Genomic DNA, 13,413 nt, shown 5'->3' with positions numbered 1-13,413 from the left:
ATTGGCAGTGATGCGGCTGGCTCCATTTTGGAGGGGGCCTACCACCGGGTGTCCCAAGCACCTGCCTGTATCAGTTACCAGACCTCCTTTAATATAGAAACCAGGCTCCTATGATGTAAATAGGACCTCGATTGACATTTTAGGTCAGAACAGTTTGGAGCCTGCTCCCTGCACACTCTGACCAGTTCCACATGTGGTGGAACCAGAGAGGCTCAGTCAACGGCAAGTGTCAAATTGCTGCTTGATTGGCACCCTATCCACCACTTAAACATTCACTCCCTCCATCACATTAAACATTCACTCCCTCCACCACTAATGTACCGTGACTGCAGTGTGCACCATCGACAAAATGTACTGCAGCAACTCGCTAAGGCTTCCTCGGCAGCACCTCCCAAACCACGACCTCTACCACCCAGAAGGTCAAGGGCAGCAGGTTCATGGGAACACCACTACCCCACAGTTCCCCTGCAAGTCGCACATCATCCTGATTTGGAAGTATATCGCCGTTTCTTCATCGCAGCTGGGTCAAAATCCTGGAACTCTGTCCCTAACAGCACTGTGTGAGTACCCTCACCACACGGACTGCAGCGGTTCAAGAAGGCGGCTCACCACCCCCTTCGCAAGGGCAATTAGGGATGGGCAATAAATGCTGGCCTCGCCAGTTACGCCCACATCCCATGAACTAATTAAAAACAACTGTTTTCATTCATTTTCTGTGCCCTGGAGGAGCAGGACTGCGCCGTCACAAAAATAATCTGGGCCACTGCCACCCCGGGACCCCCACCCACCCGGTCCCCATCCTCCCATAACCTACGGGACCCCCACCCACCCGGTCCCCATCCTCCCGTAACCTACCTTGGTGGGGTCTGCTCCGGGACCTCCACCCACCCGGTCCCCATCCTCCCGTAACCTACCTTGGTGGGGTCCGCCCCGGGACCCCCACCCGCCTGGTCCCCATCCTCCCGTAACCTACCTTGGTGGGGTCCACCCCAGGACCCCCACCCGCCTGGTCCCCATCCTCCCGTAACCTACCTTGGTGGGGTCCACCCCGGGACGATCCTGAGGATCCAATCCAGCGAGCTGCCCCAAGGTGCCTGTTTGCCGCCCTGCAGCTCACTTGCCCAATTAAATGAAGCCAGGGCCTCACAATACCGGGGGCCGTTACACTGCTCGAGTGGGCAGCCAATCAGTGTGCTCCCCCAGATGGTCGCACAAGACTCAAAATCCACCTTGTTTTTTAATTGTGTTTGTGTTAAGTTAAATTACTAGTTCTACATTTTGCTACAAATTTTGGCAGCACTCTTTCTAAATGCACATTCAGATGTTTGGAAGCAGTTAGGATTGAGGATCAGAAATTACCACTATAATAAACATTTAAAAATTCAAAAAATGTACAGGTCAAGTAAAGATAATGTGAACATGTGTAGAGTAGTTCACCTGGATTGTGCGATTAGACTGCACAGCAGCTCCTGGAGGCCAAGTTGGTAAAAGAGCCACTCAATGTAACGGTAAGTTATACAGAAGGTCCCAGGTCTAATTTATAGCCTGTGGGGAGTTCTCTTACGTTAACCAAAGTTGCAGTTGGAGTCCTACAATAGGCCTCAATTGGCCCAGTTGGTAATTCTGATCCAGAGGATTGAGGTGGTTCAAGCCCACACCAAGATTTGACCACATTATCCAGGGTGACTCCCTCACTGCAGTTAAGAGGGGGTGCTGCATTGTCAGAGGTGCTGTCATTTGGGTGAGATATTAAACTGAAGTCCTGTCTGTCTATTCCAGTGGTTCAGATAGACATAAAGATCTGAGAACATTATTCGGGGAAGTAAAGGGAGCTTTTCTGGGGGTGGGCAGATTTTTGGGTCTTCTGCGCTCCGTTTGCCCCCCGGAGCGGCAGCAATGGTGACAGTGAGATGATCTGGCCGTACAGTCAGCCTCCAGCGCCCTGCAGGGACCCTCGGGTCTGGTTCTGTGGTGGCACGGAGCAGCACCGCCTGGAAGAGCTGCGCCGGTGTGTAACGCCCCTGGTTGTGACACCGGCACGAGTTTTGACTTCAGCCTGACCCATATGGCCCACAGCGCCCCCCCGCAGTGACTGTCGGGGAAATCAGACGGTCCAACAAGACCGACTACAGAGGGGTAAGTAATGGGCTCCTAAGGTAAGTGTGATTGTTTCTTCTTTTAAGTTTTTTTGCGATTTATGTTGTGGTGGTGTGAACAATGTTTTGGGAATGTGTTTTTTTTAGGGTTTTTTCTCCCCGGGCATCTCTCGGAGCGCTCCTGGCCGGCTCTTTAGCTCGGGAGTTTCCCATGTTAGCACCCAAGAGACATGTACAACGCCTCCCTTAGCACTGCGCCCCCTGACTCAGGGCTCAGCTGCCCAATGTTACTTACTGAGGTGCAAACTGTTCCCCGGAGCAAACTTTACCACCCCGCCGCCATTACTGCCCCGAAATCATCAAAGCTGAAAATCCACCTGGTGTCCTCGCCAACAATCCTCCCTCAACTAACATCACCAAAAGTAGCATAACTGGTCATTCATCACATTGCTGTATGTGGGAGCTCATTGTGTGGAGAATGACGAGCACATTGGTCCACATAACTACAGTTACTGCCTCCATGGTGTGTGAAGCTGTGAGATGTTTGTGAGTGTGACAAGGCATTATATAAATGGAAGTCTTCCTCAGTATCCCTGGGCTAGGAGGGGAAGGATCAGTCCGGGTCCTCCTCCTGAGTGGACTCTGGCTAGAAACAGGATTGGCCTTGGCTGATTGAGAATCTTCCCCCGTGAACAAACAGCCTGCAACAGCCATGCTCCAGGCTAATCCACCAACAACGGCCACTCAGGCACACTGGAGGTTGATGTAATTGTGCCCTGGGTAAGAGCCAGAACCTGGAGGAGGGGGAGAAATGTTAAAGGTAACAAATTCGGGCCCTGAATTCCCACGCTGTTTGCTGCGGATCTGCAGCTTTGAATTGGGGCAAGAACTTTCCCTGGGCATCAGGCCGGGGCGGCTTGTCCACCATCTCCGCAATCGCCATCATCACTGCCATCATCATCGTCACCACCACCACTGGCACTGCCATCATCATCACCATCATTGCCATCATCAACATCACCACCACCACTGGCACTGCCATCAAGGCCATCAGCAGGTACGGTAGCATAGTGGTTATGTTACTGGACTAGTAATTCTGTGGCGTAGGCTAATAATCCAGAGACAGCAGTTCAAATCCCACCACAGCAGCCATTGAAATTAAATTCAGTTAATTAAATAAATCTTGAATAATAAAGCTGGTATCAGTAATGGTGAACATTGAGCTATCGGATATGTCATAAAAACCCTTATGTTCTTTTGGGAAGGAAATTTGCCGTCCTTACCTGGTCTGGCCTATATGTGACTCCAGACCCATAGCAATGTGGTTGACTCTTAACTGCCCTCTGTAAAGGCCAAGTACAACACTCAGTTATACCAAACCGCTATAAGAAAGTCAGCACAAGGACCACAGTGGTTCACGATGGTGGCTCACCACCATCTTCTCGAGGGTAATTAGGGATTGGCAATAAGTGCCGGCCTTGCCAGTGATGCCAAGATTGCGTGACCGAATGTTTAAAATACCACCATCACCACTGTGACCATCACCGCTGTGACCATCAACATCACCATCACCGCTGTGACCATCAACATCACCATCACCGCTGTGACCATTACCACTGTGACCATCACCAACACCGCTGTGACCATCTCGCTTCTCGGCATTTTGGCTAAGATCATGCGTAACTGACCTAACAGGGGAGTAACCATGACCCCAACGTGGTTCTCCCTGGATCAGGAAGGTGATTCTCCTATGCTTTTTGGAAATAGGAGGTGGTTGGGGTGGTTTGACCCATCCACCTCCACGGAGGTGTGTGGGGTGCCTGACCCATCCACCTCCATGGCACGAACTTGGTATTGCAGTACTTCCAGGAATGGTGCAGTGGCTCTAGGCCTTTTGGCTAAGAGCATTGGCGCAGAGTGATCCTTGATGTGTGCAAGGTGACCTCTGGCGTTTGTGATTTGACAAAGAATTGGAAAGATTGGTAACGAATAAAAAAAAAAAAAAAATCACCACTGTGACCATCACCATCACCACTGTGACCATCACCACTGTGACCATCGCCACTATGACCATCACCGTTGCCATTAACAACAACTTGCGTCGATACAGCAACATTAAAATAGAAATACGGCCTCAGGTGCTTCATCGAAGCGCAATCAAAACACAGTAAAAATAAAATAAAGGAGATATTAGGAGGAATGATTAAAAGCTTGTTGAAAATGGTGGCTTTTAAGGAGGGTCTTCTAGGAGGAGAGCCAGTGCAGAGACTGATGTGTTTAAGGAGGGTCTTCAAAGAGGAGGGTCAGTGGAGAGAAGGAGGAGTTTAAGGAGGGGATTCTAGAATGTCAGACCTTGGATTTGCCTCTGACTGCCTGTAAGATTGTGGGACCACTCGGAGATTTTGGCCACACCCACCTACAGGGAGGGATTCTCCAAGACAGATATGCCAATCAGGCGTAAGCTATTGCCATGGAGGAGAATGATCAGGAGAGGATAGCAGAACTGAGAGTGAGGCAGCATTTACTGTACACATGGGAGCCTTTCAAAACACCAGATGAGGACTTGCAGCCAAGACCATCAGCTGGCACTGCAGTATCTGTGGCTGTGAAGGTCATATCTCCACTCAACCGTTATGGCACAGGCTCATATTAGATAGCTTTGGCGATCTCTACATAGCGAGGCTGCAGTACGGACTAGCTTGTGTCAGGTAACTGATCCACCAGATTAATGATCTTGAACACAGATACACCCCACTGACAAGGAGGAGAGAACCTTTCTGAAGATTGAGGTCAAGCATGCGTTGCTGATGGACCCAATGTTGTAACCTCCAAAGAAGTCGTACAGGCAATTCCATAACCCATGAGGTGAGTCTTAAAAGGGAGATTCTCAATGAGGCCTGGATGACTTTCTTATTGACTGTGCTCACCTTGTGAGCTGTGACATTATTGGAAGGGCAAGGGGGGTGGGGGGGCGGGGTGGGGGGGCGGCGGGAGAGGGAGAGTGTTCCAATCTGCAGCTTCCTGGTTGGGCTTTGATCCCTCCTTGAACAAACTACACACTATTGTGTAACTGACCGTGATTTGGGTGAATGCATTGTTGCAAGTTGTTGGAAGTTTGAAATATGGTCTTGCAATTTCAAATGTACTTTAGGCAAACATGATGTTCAATAACTCCACCTCATCTGTAATGTGTGGCAACTGGCAGTCCTTCTGAAGAGGATAGTGAGATTGGTCAGAGTTATGCATCTTCCACTATGTATTTTATAGTCTCTTATTTATTTGGGAGATCTCAGACAGCCATGTGGAGCTTTAGATGGTGTTCCTTCACAGACCCTCTCTCTCTTCACAACTCCCTGTACCTCCAAGCTAGATGGCGCAATACATTATATCGATCATCATCATCGGCAGTCCCTCGAAGCAAGGATGACTTGCTTCCACGCCAAAAAAGGATGAGTTCACAGGTGTTTCAATGAAGGACCTAATAGTCCAGATCCCAAACTACATAGTGTAGGGTGGAAGATGCCAGTGCATAGATTTTTTTAACGTGTGGTGGCCATTGCACATCACCCACCACACGGGCTTGACAGAGCCAGGTCTTGGTCCAGTAGCAAGGATTAACCAAGATGACTGGAAACCTGCTCTGCTGCACCGGCCTAGTGTGTGAACATATCGCAGAGTGGGCTGGCCTGTTCTGCCCCTAGGCCCTCACCTCTTCTGGGCCCCGAACTCGTGCCTCTCCTGGGCCCCGATCACGTCCCTCTACAATCTCTCGCCGCTCCTTCGCCCCGACCTCGCCGCTCCTGCTGTACCTGCCCACGCTCCAATCACCGACCTGGACCAGGATGACGTCCCTCTTCATTGCCGTCACCCTCCTGCACCAGCTCGCGCTGTACCTTGCAGTGGTACGCCACCACGCTGTCCATGGCTGCCGTTCGCCGCTCCTTTTATGGCCCCGACCTGCCGCTGATGGTCTCTCACAGGTCGGGGCCACCATCTCCTATGTCAATACCTCCTAGCTAGATGGCGCTATACATTATCTTGTTACACACTGATACTTGCAGTTTGGCTGAAAATGAAGTCGACCGAGCAGATCTAGGAGCAGCACAATTCCCACGATAGAGATACCTTTCTCCTCTGATTGCTTTCTCTTCTCCATCTGCCTATGAACTTTTGCCTTTTGGCCAATTCTGCATGATACCTTTGATTAAACCAGGCCTGTGAGGTAGTTCTGGTGTGTAGCTGTAGAGATAGGATGTGACACTCTGCAGCATTATAGATGAGCTACATCGTTCAGCCTGGATAAAGTCTGGAGTTCCAACTTTAACTCTGCCCACCTTGTGAGAACAGTGTGAGTGGGCTTTAAAATGGCGTCCACTGTTCTGCCCTCACACCCCGTCTCTTCCCCCCCCCCCCCCCCCCCCACAGCCCCAGCTACTTCAACTCCTGGGCTTTCGGAAACATAAATATTAGAATGTCGGGATTTGGTGAGACAAATCAGACCCGAATGAAATTGTAACTGTGAGATGTAAGCAGCATTGGGCCAGAGGGGCTCCAGGTAAGCAGTCATTTTTATTTAAAGTTTCCTTGTGCCATTGTGCACTTCTCTTGGCCCAGCGAGAAACTCTTGGGCCTTCTCTACTCCGGGCCTGTGATGGGGTTATTCTGACCCATGCTCATTGTGTAGGTACAACTATCTGTATGTTTATATGTATAACTAGCTGAATTTGTACCAGGCCATAAATTGATCAGATGCTTAGAGGCATGTGAAATGTAAGAATTTCACATTTGCTGATATTACTACTGCAAATATTAAGTCAATAATATTGCCTTTGATCTGATAGAACAAGAAAAAGGGTATAAGAAGAAAATAATTAAAACAGGTAATTTCTCACAAGGAGTCCACACACAAAACGTTAACCTTTTGTTTTCAGATGCTGTGTATTCCACCATTTTCCATTTTCATTTGGTGTCAGTGGTGGCTCGGTTGGCAGAACCCTTGTCTCTGATTCAGAAAGTTGTGGGTTCAAGTCCCACTCCAGAGACTTCCATACAATAATCTAGGCTGACACTCCAGTGCAGTGCTGAGGAAGTGCTGCACTGTCAGAGGTGTTGTCGTTTGAATGAGGCATTAAACCGCGTTTGCTCTCACAGGTGGATGTAAAAGATCCCACGGCACTATTTTGAAGAAGAGCAGAGGAGTTGTCCCCAGTGTCCTGGTCAATATTTCTCCCTCAATCAACATAACTAAAACAAGATTTTCTGCTCATTATCACATTGCTGTTTGTGGGAGCTTGCTGTGCGCAAATTAGCTGCTGTGTTTCCTACGTTACAACAGTGACTGCACGCCAAGAAGTACTTCATTCGTTGTAAAATGTTTTGGAAGCTGTGAGTTTGTGAAAGGCGCTATACAAATGAAAGTCTTTCTTTTTTATTTAAGAGATTGTATAAATAAAAAATTAAAAAAGCCAAATAAAACCACAGAATATAATGAATAGCAAATGTTGTAAACCACGACACCACTACTGAATAAACATATAGATGAATGCCAGTTGCTGACAGAGGAATGTTTAACTAGTGTAACCCTTTCTGCTCTACATTAGGTTTCAATGTTTATTTAAAAAGAATCTCTCTGGCTTTGGTTAATGCTTGTTAATGTTAGACCTTTGACCTTGAGGCATGTGCTCACAGTCGAAGATAAATCTTCTCACATCTTTATTATCTGTTTCTCCCAGTATTTCTTAAAGCATCACAGCAAAAAAGGAATATTTTTGATAAACTGAGGAAGACAAAACACGCGGTCCCGACAGGACACATCTAGGGACCTGAAGATTTGGGGGAAATTGCAGAAATTGTATTTTAGGGCTCTACTGGGTGTTGATGTGTGCTATAGGACTGGAGAGCCGCTGACGTAGCACCTATTTTTTAAAAAGGAGGTAGAACTATTCCGGGTAATTACAGGCTGAACATCTGCGGTGGGACAATTTTGGAGTCTTTAATCACAGAGGAAATTAACGTGTCTAGATAAAGAGACAAAAGTAGACAGCAGAGATTCTGTGCTTGACAAACTTCATAGAATTCTTTGAGGAGGTGTATATCAATGATTTGGATATAGGCCTGGAGGGAGTAGTGTTCAAATTAGGAGATGATACCAAAAAATAGGAGGTTTTGTTAATTATTTACAAGACCAAAGGAAATTGCAAAAAACTATTGATAAGGTGTGGGAAAAGGGCTCAAAGGTGTCCGATGGAATTCGATGTCAGTCAGTGTGAGGTGATGCAATTTGGTCAAAGAATAAAAGTGGCAATTATAATTCCGGCGCAGACTCGATGGGCCGAATAGCCTCCTGTGCTGTATTATTCTATAAATAATAGTTAAAAGTAATGCGACCAACCGCCCTCTCCCTGCTACTAATTATAGAAGTTGGTGAGATGCTGGGGAAGTGCTGCAGGATTTGGGGGCAGGGGATCACCAGACATTGAAGTCAGCACCTTACGTTGAAAAGGCTTGAAATCTAAAATTTCTAGATTTTATCTCAAGATAAAAGATATAGAATATAAAAGAGGTAAAACTATTGATGAGCCGACATGAAAGCTTAGGCCCTCAGTTAGAGTAGGTGTACAGTATTAGGGCCACAATTAGTATAGATGTACAGTATTGGGCCCACAGTTAGAGCAGGTGCACAGTATTACACCCACAGTTAGAGTAGGTGTACAGTATTAGGGCCCAAAGTTAGAGTAGGTTTACAGTATTAGGCCCACAGTTAAAGTAGGTGTACAGTATGAGGGACACAGTTAGAGCAGGTGTACACTATTAGGCACACAGTTAGAGTAGGTCTACAGTATAGGGCCCTCAGTTAGAGCAGGTGAACAGTATTAGGTCCACAGTTAGAGTATGTTTACAGTATTAGGCCCACAGTTAGAGTAGGTGTACAATATTAGGCCGACAGTTAGAGTAGGTGTGCAGTAAGAGACCCACAGTTAGAGTAGGTGGACATTATAGGGCCCACAGTTAGAGAAAGTATACAGAATTAGGCCCCACAGTTAGAGTAGCTTTACAGTATTAGGCCCACAGTTGCAGTAGGTGTACACTATTAGGCCCACAGTTTAAGTAGGTGTAGAGTATTAGGCCCACAGTTGGAGGAGGTGTACAGGATAGGGCCCACAGTTAGAGTAGGTGTACAGTATTAGGCCCACAGTTAGAGTAGGTGTACAGTATCATACCACAGTTACAGTAGGCATACAGTATACGGCCCACAGTTAGAGTAGGTGTACAGTATTAGGGGCCACAGTTGGAGTAGGTGTACAGTATTAGGCCCCACAGTTAGAGGAGGTGGACATTTTAGGGCCCACAGTTAGAGAAAGTATACAGAATTAGGCCCCACAGTTAGAGTAGGTGTACAGCAATAGACCCACAGTTACAGTAGGTGTAAAGTAAGGGGCCCACAGTTACAGTAGGTGTACAGTATAAGGCCCACAGCTGGAGTAGGTGTACACTAGGCCCACAGTTAGAGTAGGTGTACAGTATTAGGCCCACAGTTAGAGGAGGTGTACAGCATCAGGCCCACAGTTAGAGTAGGTGTACAGTATTAAGCCTACAGTTCGTGTAGGTGTACAGTAATAGACCCACAGTTAGAGTAGGTGTACAGTATTACACCCAAAGTTAGAGTAGGTGTACAGTATAGGGCTCACAGTTAGAGTAGGTGTACAGACTTTCACCCACAGTTCGAGTAGGTGTACAGTATTAGATCCCAAGTTAGAGTAGGTGTACACTATTAAGTGCCAAGTTAGAGTAGGTTTACAGTATAGGGCTCACAGTTAGTGTAGGTGTACAGTCTTACACCCACAGTTAGAGTAGGTGTACAGTATTAGGGCCCTCAGGGGAGGTGTACAGTACAAGGCCCACATTTCGAGTAGATGAATAGTATTAGGCCCACAGTTAGAGTAGGTGTACAGTATAAGGCTGACAGTTAGAGTAGGTGCACAGTAATAGACTCACAGTTCGAGTAGATATACAGGATTAGACCCACAGTTAGAGTAGGTGTACAATATTAAGCCCACAGTTAGAGTAGGTGTACAGTATTACACCCACAGTTAGTGTAGGTGTACAGAACAAGGCCCACATTTCGAGTAGGTGTATAGTATTAGGCCCACAGTAAGAGGAGGTGTACAGTAATAGGCCCACAGTTAGAATAGGTGTACAGTATTAGGCCCACAGTTAGAGCAGGTGTACAGTATGAGGCCCACAGTTAGAGTAGCTGTACAGTAGTAGGTCCACAATGAGAGTAGGTGTACAGTATTAGGGCCCTCAGTTAGAGTAGGTATACAGTATTAGGTGCAGTTAGATTATGTGTACAGTATAGGGCTCACAGTGAGAGTAGGTGTACAGTATTAGGCCCACAGTTAGATTCGGTGCAGAGTATAGGGAAAACAGTTAGAGTAGATGTATAGAATTAGACCCACAGTCAGACTATGTGTACAGTATTAGGCCCACAGTTAGAGGAGGTTTATATTATTCGGACCACAGTTAGTGTAGGTATACAGTATAGGGCACACAGTTAGAGTAGGTGCACAGTATTACACCCACAGTTAGAGTAGCTGTGCAGTATTATGTCCACAGTTACAGTAGGTGTACAGTATGAGGCCCACAGTTAGAATAGGTGTACTGTACAAGGCCCACAGTAAGAGTAGTGGACAGTATTAGGCCCACAATTAGAGTAGGTGTACAGTATTATGTCCAGTTACATTAGGTGTACAGTATTAGGCCCACAGTTAGAGTAGGTGTACACTATTAGGGCCCTCAGTTCGTGTAGGAGTACAGTATTAGGCCCACAGTTAGAGTAGGTCTACAGTATAGGGCCCATAGTAAGACAAGGTGTACAGTATTAGGCCCACAGTTAGTCGGTGCAGAGTATAGGGACAACAGTTAGAGTAGGTGTACACTATTACACCCACAGTTAGAGTAGGTGTACAGTATTAGGCCTACAGTTAGGATAGGTGTACAGTATTAGACACACAGTTGGAGGAGGTATACAGCATTAGGCACACAGTTAGAGTAGGTGTACAGTATTGGGTCCACAGTTATTGTAGATGTACAATATTAGACCCACAGTTCGAGTAGATATACAGGATTAGACCAACAGTTAGAGGAGGTGTACAATATTAGGCCCACAGTTAGAGTAGGTGTACAGTATTAGGGCCCACAGTTTGAGTATGTGTACAGTATTATGCCCACAGTTAGTGATGTGAACAATATTCGGACCACAGTTAGAGCAGATGTATAGTATTAGGTCTATAGTTAGAGTAGGTGTACATTATAGGCCCACAGTTCGAGTAGATGTACAGGATTAGACCCACAGTTAGAGTCGGTGTACAGTATTAGGCCCACAGTTAGAGTACTTGTACAGTATTAGGCCCACAGTTCGAGGAGTTGTACAGTATTAGACACAGTTGGAGGAGGTGTACAGTGTTAGGCACACAGTTCGAGCAGGTGTACAGTATTAGGGCCCTCAGTTAGAGTAGGTGTACAGTATTAGGCGCACAGTTAGAGTAGGTGTACAGTATTGGGCTCACAGTTCGCGTAGGTGTATAGTATTTGGCCCACAGATAGAGGGGGTGTACACTATTACACCCACATTTAGAGTAGATGTACAGTATTAGGCCCGCAGTTAGAGTAGGTGTACAGTATAGGGCTCACAGTTAGAGTAGGTGTCAAATATTAGGGCCCTCAGTTCGAGTTGGTGTACAGTATTAGGCCCACAGTTTGAGTAGGTGCAGAGTATTAGACCCACAGTTAGTTTCGATGTACAGTATTAGACCCACAGTTAGCGCAGGTGCACAGTATTAGGCCCACAGTTAGAGTACGTGTACAGTATTAGGCCCACAGTTAGAGTACGTGTACAGTATTAGGCCCACAGTTCGAGGAGTTGTACAGTATTAGGCCCACAGTTAGAGTACTTGTACAGTATTAGGCCCACAGTTCGAGGAGTTGTACAGTATTAGGCCCACAGTTAGAGTACTTGTACAGTATTAGGCCCACAGTTCGAGGAGTTGTACAGTATTAGACACAGTTGGAGGAGGTGTACAGTGTTAGGCACACAGTTCGAGCAGGTGTACAGTATTAGGGCCCTCAGTTAGAGTAGGTGTACAGTATTGGGCTCACAGTTCGCGTAGGTGTATAGTATTTGGCCCACAGTTAGAGCGGGTGTACACTATTACACCCACATTTAGAGTAGATGTACAGTATTAGGCCCGCAGTTAGAGTAGGTGTACAGTATAAGGCCTACAGTTAGAGTAGCTGTGCAGTATTAGACACACAGTTGGAGGAGGTGTACAGTGTTCGGCACCCAGTTAGAGTAGCTGCACAGTATTAGGCCTACAGTTAGAGTAGGTGTACAGTACAAGGCTCACAGATAAAATAGGTGGACAGTATTAGGCCCACAATTAGAGTAGGTGTACAGTGTTATGTCCACAGTTACAGTAGGTGTACAGTATTAGACACACAGTTGGAGGAGGTGTACACTATTAGGGCCCTCAGTTACTGTAGGAGTACAGTATTAGGCCCACAGTTAGAGTAGGTGTACAGTATAGGGCTCACAGTTAGAGTAGGTGTCAAATATTAGGGCCCTCAGTTCGAGTTGGTGTACAGTATTAGGCCCACAGTTTGAGTAGGTGCAGAGTATTAGACCCACAGTTAGTTTCGATGTACAGTATTAGACCCACAGTTAGAGTAGGTGTACAGTATTGGGCCCACAGTTAGAGTAGGTTTATAGTATTCGGACCACAGTTAGAGTAGGTGTACAGTATAGGGCCCACAGTTAGAGTAGGTGCACAGTATTACACCCACAGTTCGAAGAGTTGTACAGTACAAGGCCCACAGTTCGAGTAAATGTACAGTATTAGGCCCGCAGTTAGAGTAGGTTTACAGTATTAGGCACTACAGTTAGAATAGGTGTACAGTATTAGACACAGTTGGAGGAGATGTACAGTGTTAGGCACATAGTTAGAGAAGGTGTACAGTATTAGGCCCACAATTAGAATAGGTGTACAGTATAAGGCGCAAAGTTAGCGTAGGTGCACCGTATTAGGCCTACAGTTCGAGTAGGTGTACAGTATAGGGCTCACAGTTAGAGTAGGTGTACAGTCTTACACCCACAGTTCGAGTAGGTGTACAATATTAAGGCCCTCAGTTCGAGTAGGTGTACAGTATTAGGCGCACAGTTAGAGTAGGTGTATAGTATAGGGATTACAGTTAGAGTAGGTGTACAGTATTAGGGCCCACAGTTCGAGTCGGTGTATAGTATTTGGCCCACAGTTAGAGC

The 13,413-nt window shown here is 46.7% G+C and overlaps 1 pseudogene; it reads left to right on the top strand.

Moving 5' to 3' along the window:
• Positions 1 to 3,743: 3,743 nt before the first annotated feature.
• On the top strand, positions 3,744 to 3,981 carry LOC139276559 (U2 spliceosomal RNA; annotated as a pseudogene).
• Positions 3,982 to 13,413: the final 9,432 nt, after the last annotated feature.

The sequence above is a fragment of the Pristiophorus japonicus genome, chromosome 11 (genome assembly GCF_044704955.1).
Source record: "Pristiophorus japonicus isolate sPriJap1 chromosome 11, sPriJap1.hap1, whole genome shotgun sequence".
Taxonomy (NCBI): domain Eukaryota; kingdom Metazoa; phylum Chordata; class Chondrichthyes; family Pristiophoridae; genus Pristiophorus; species Pristiophorus japonicus.
This window is presented reverse-complemented; position numbering and strand designations above follow the sequence as displayed.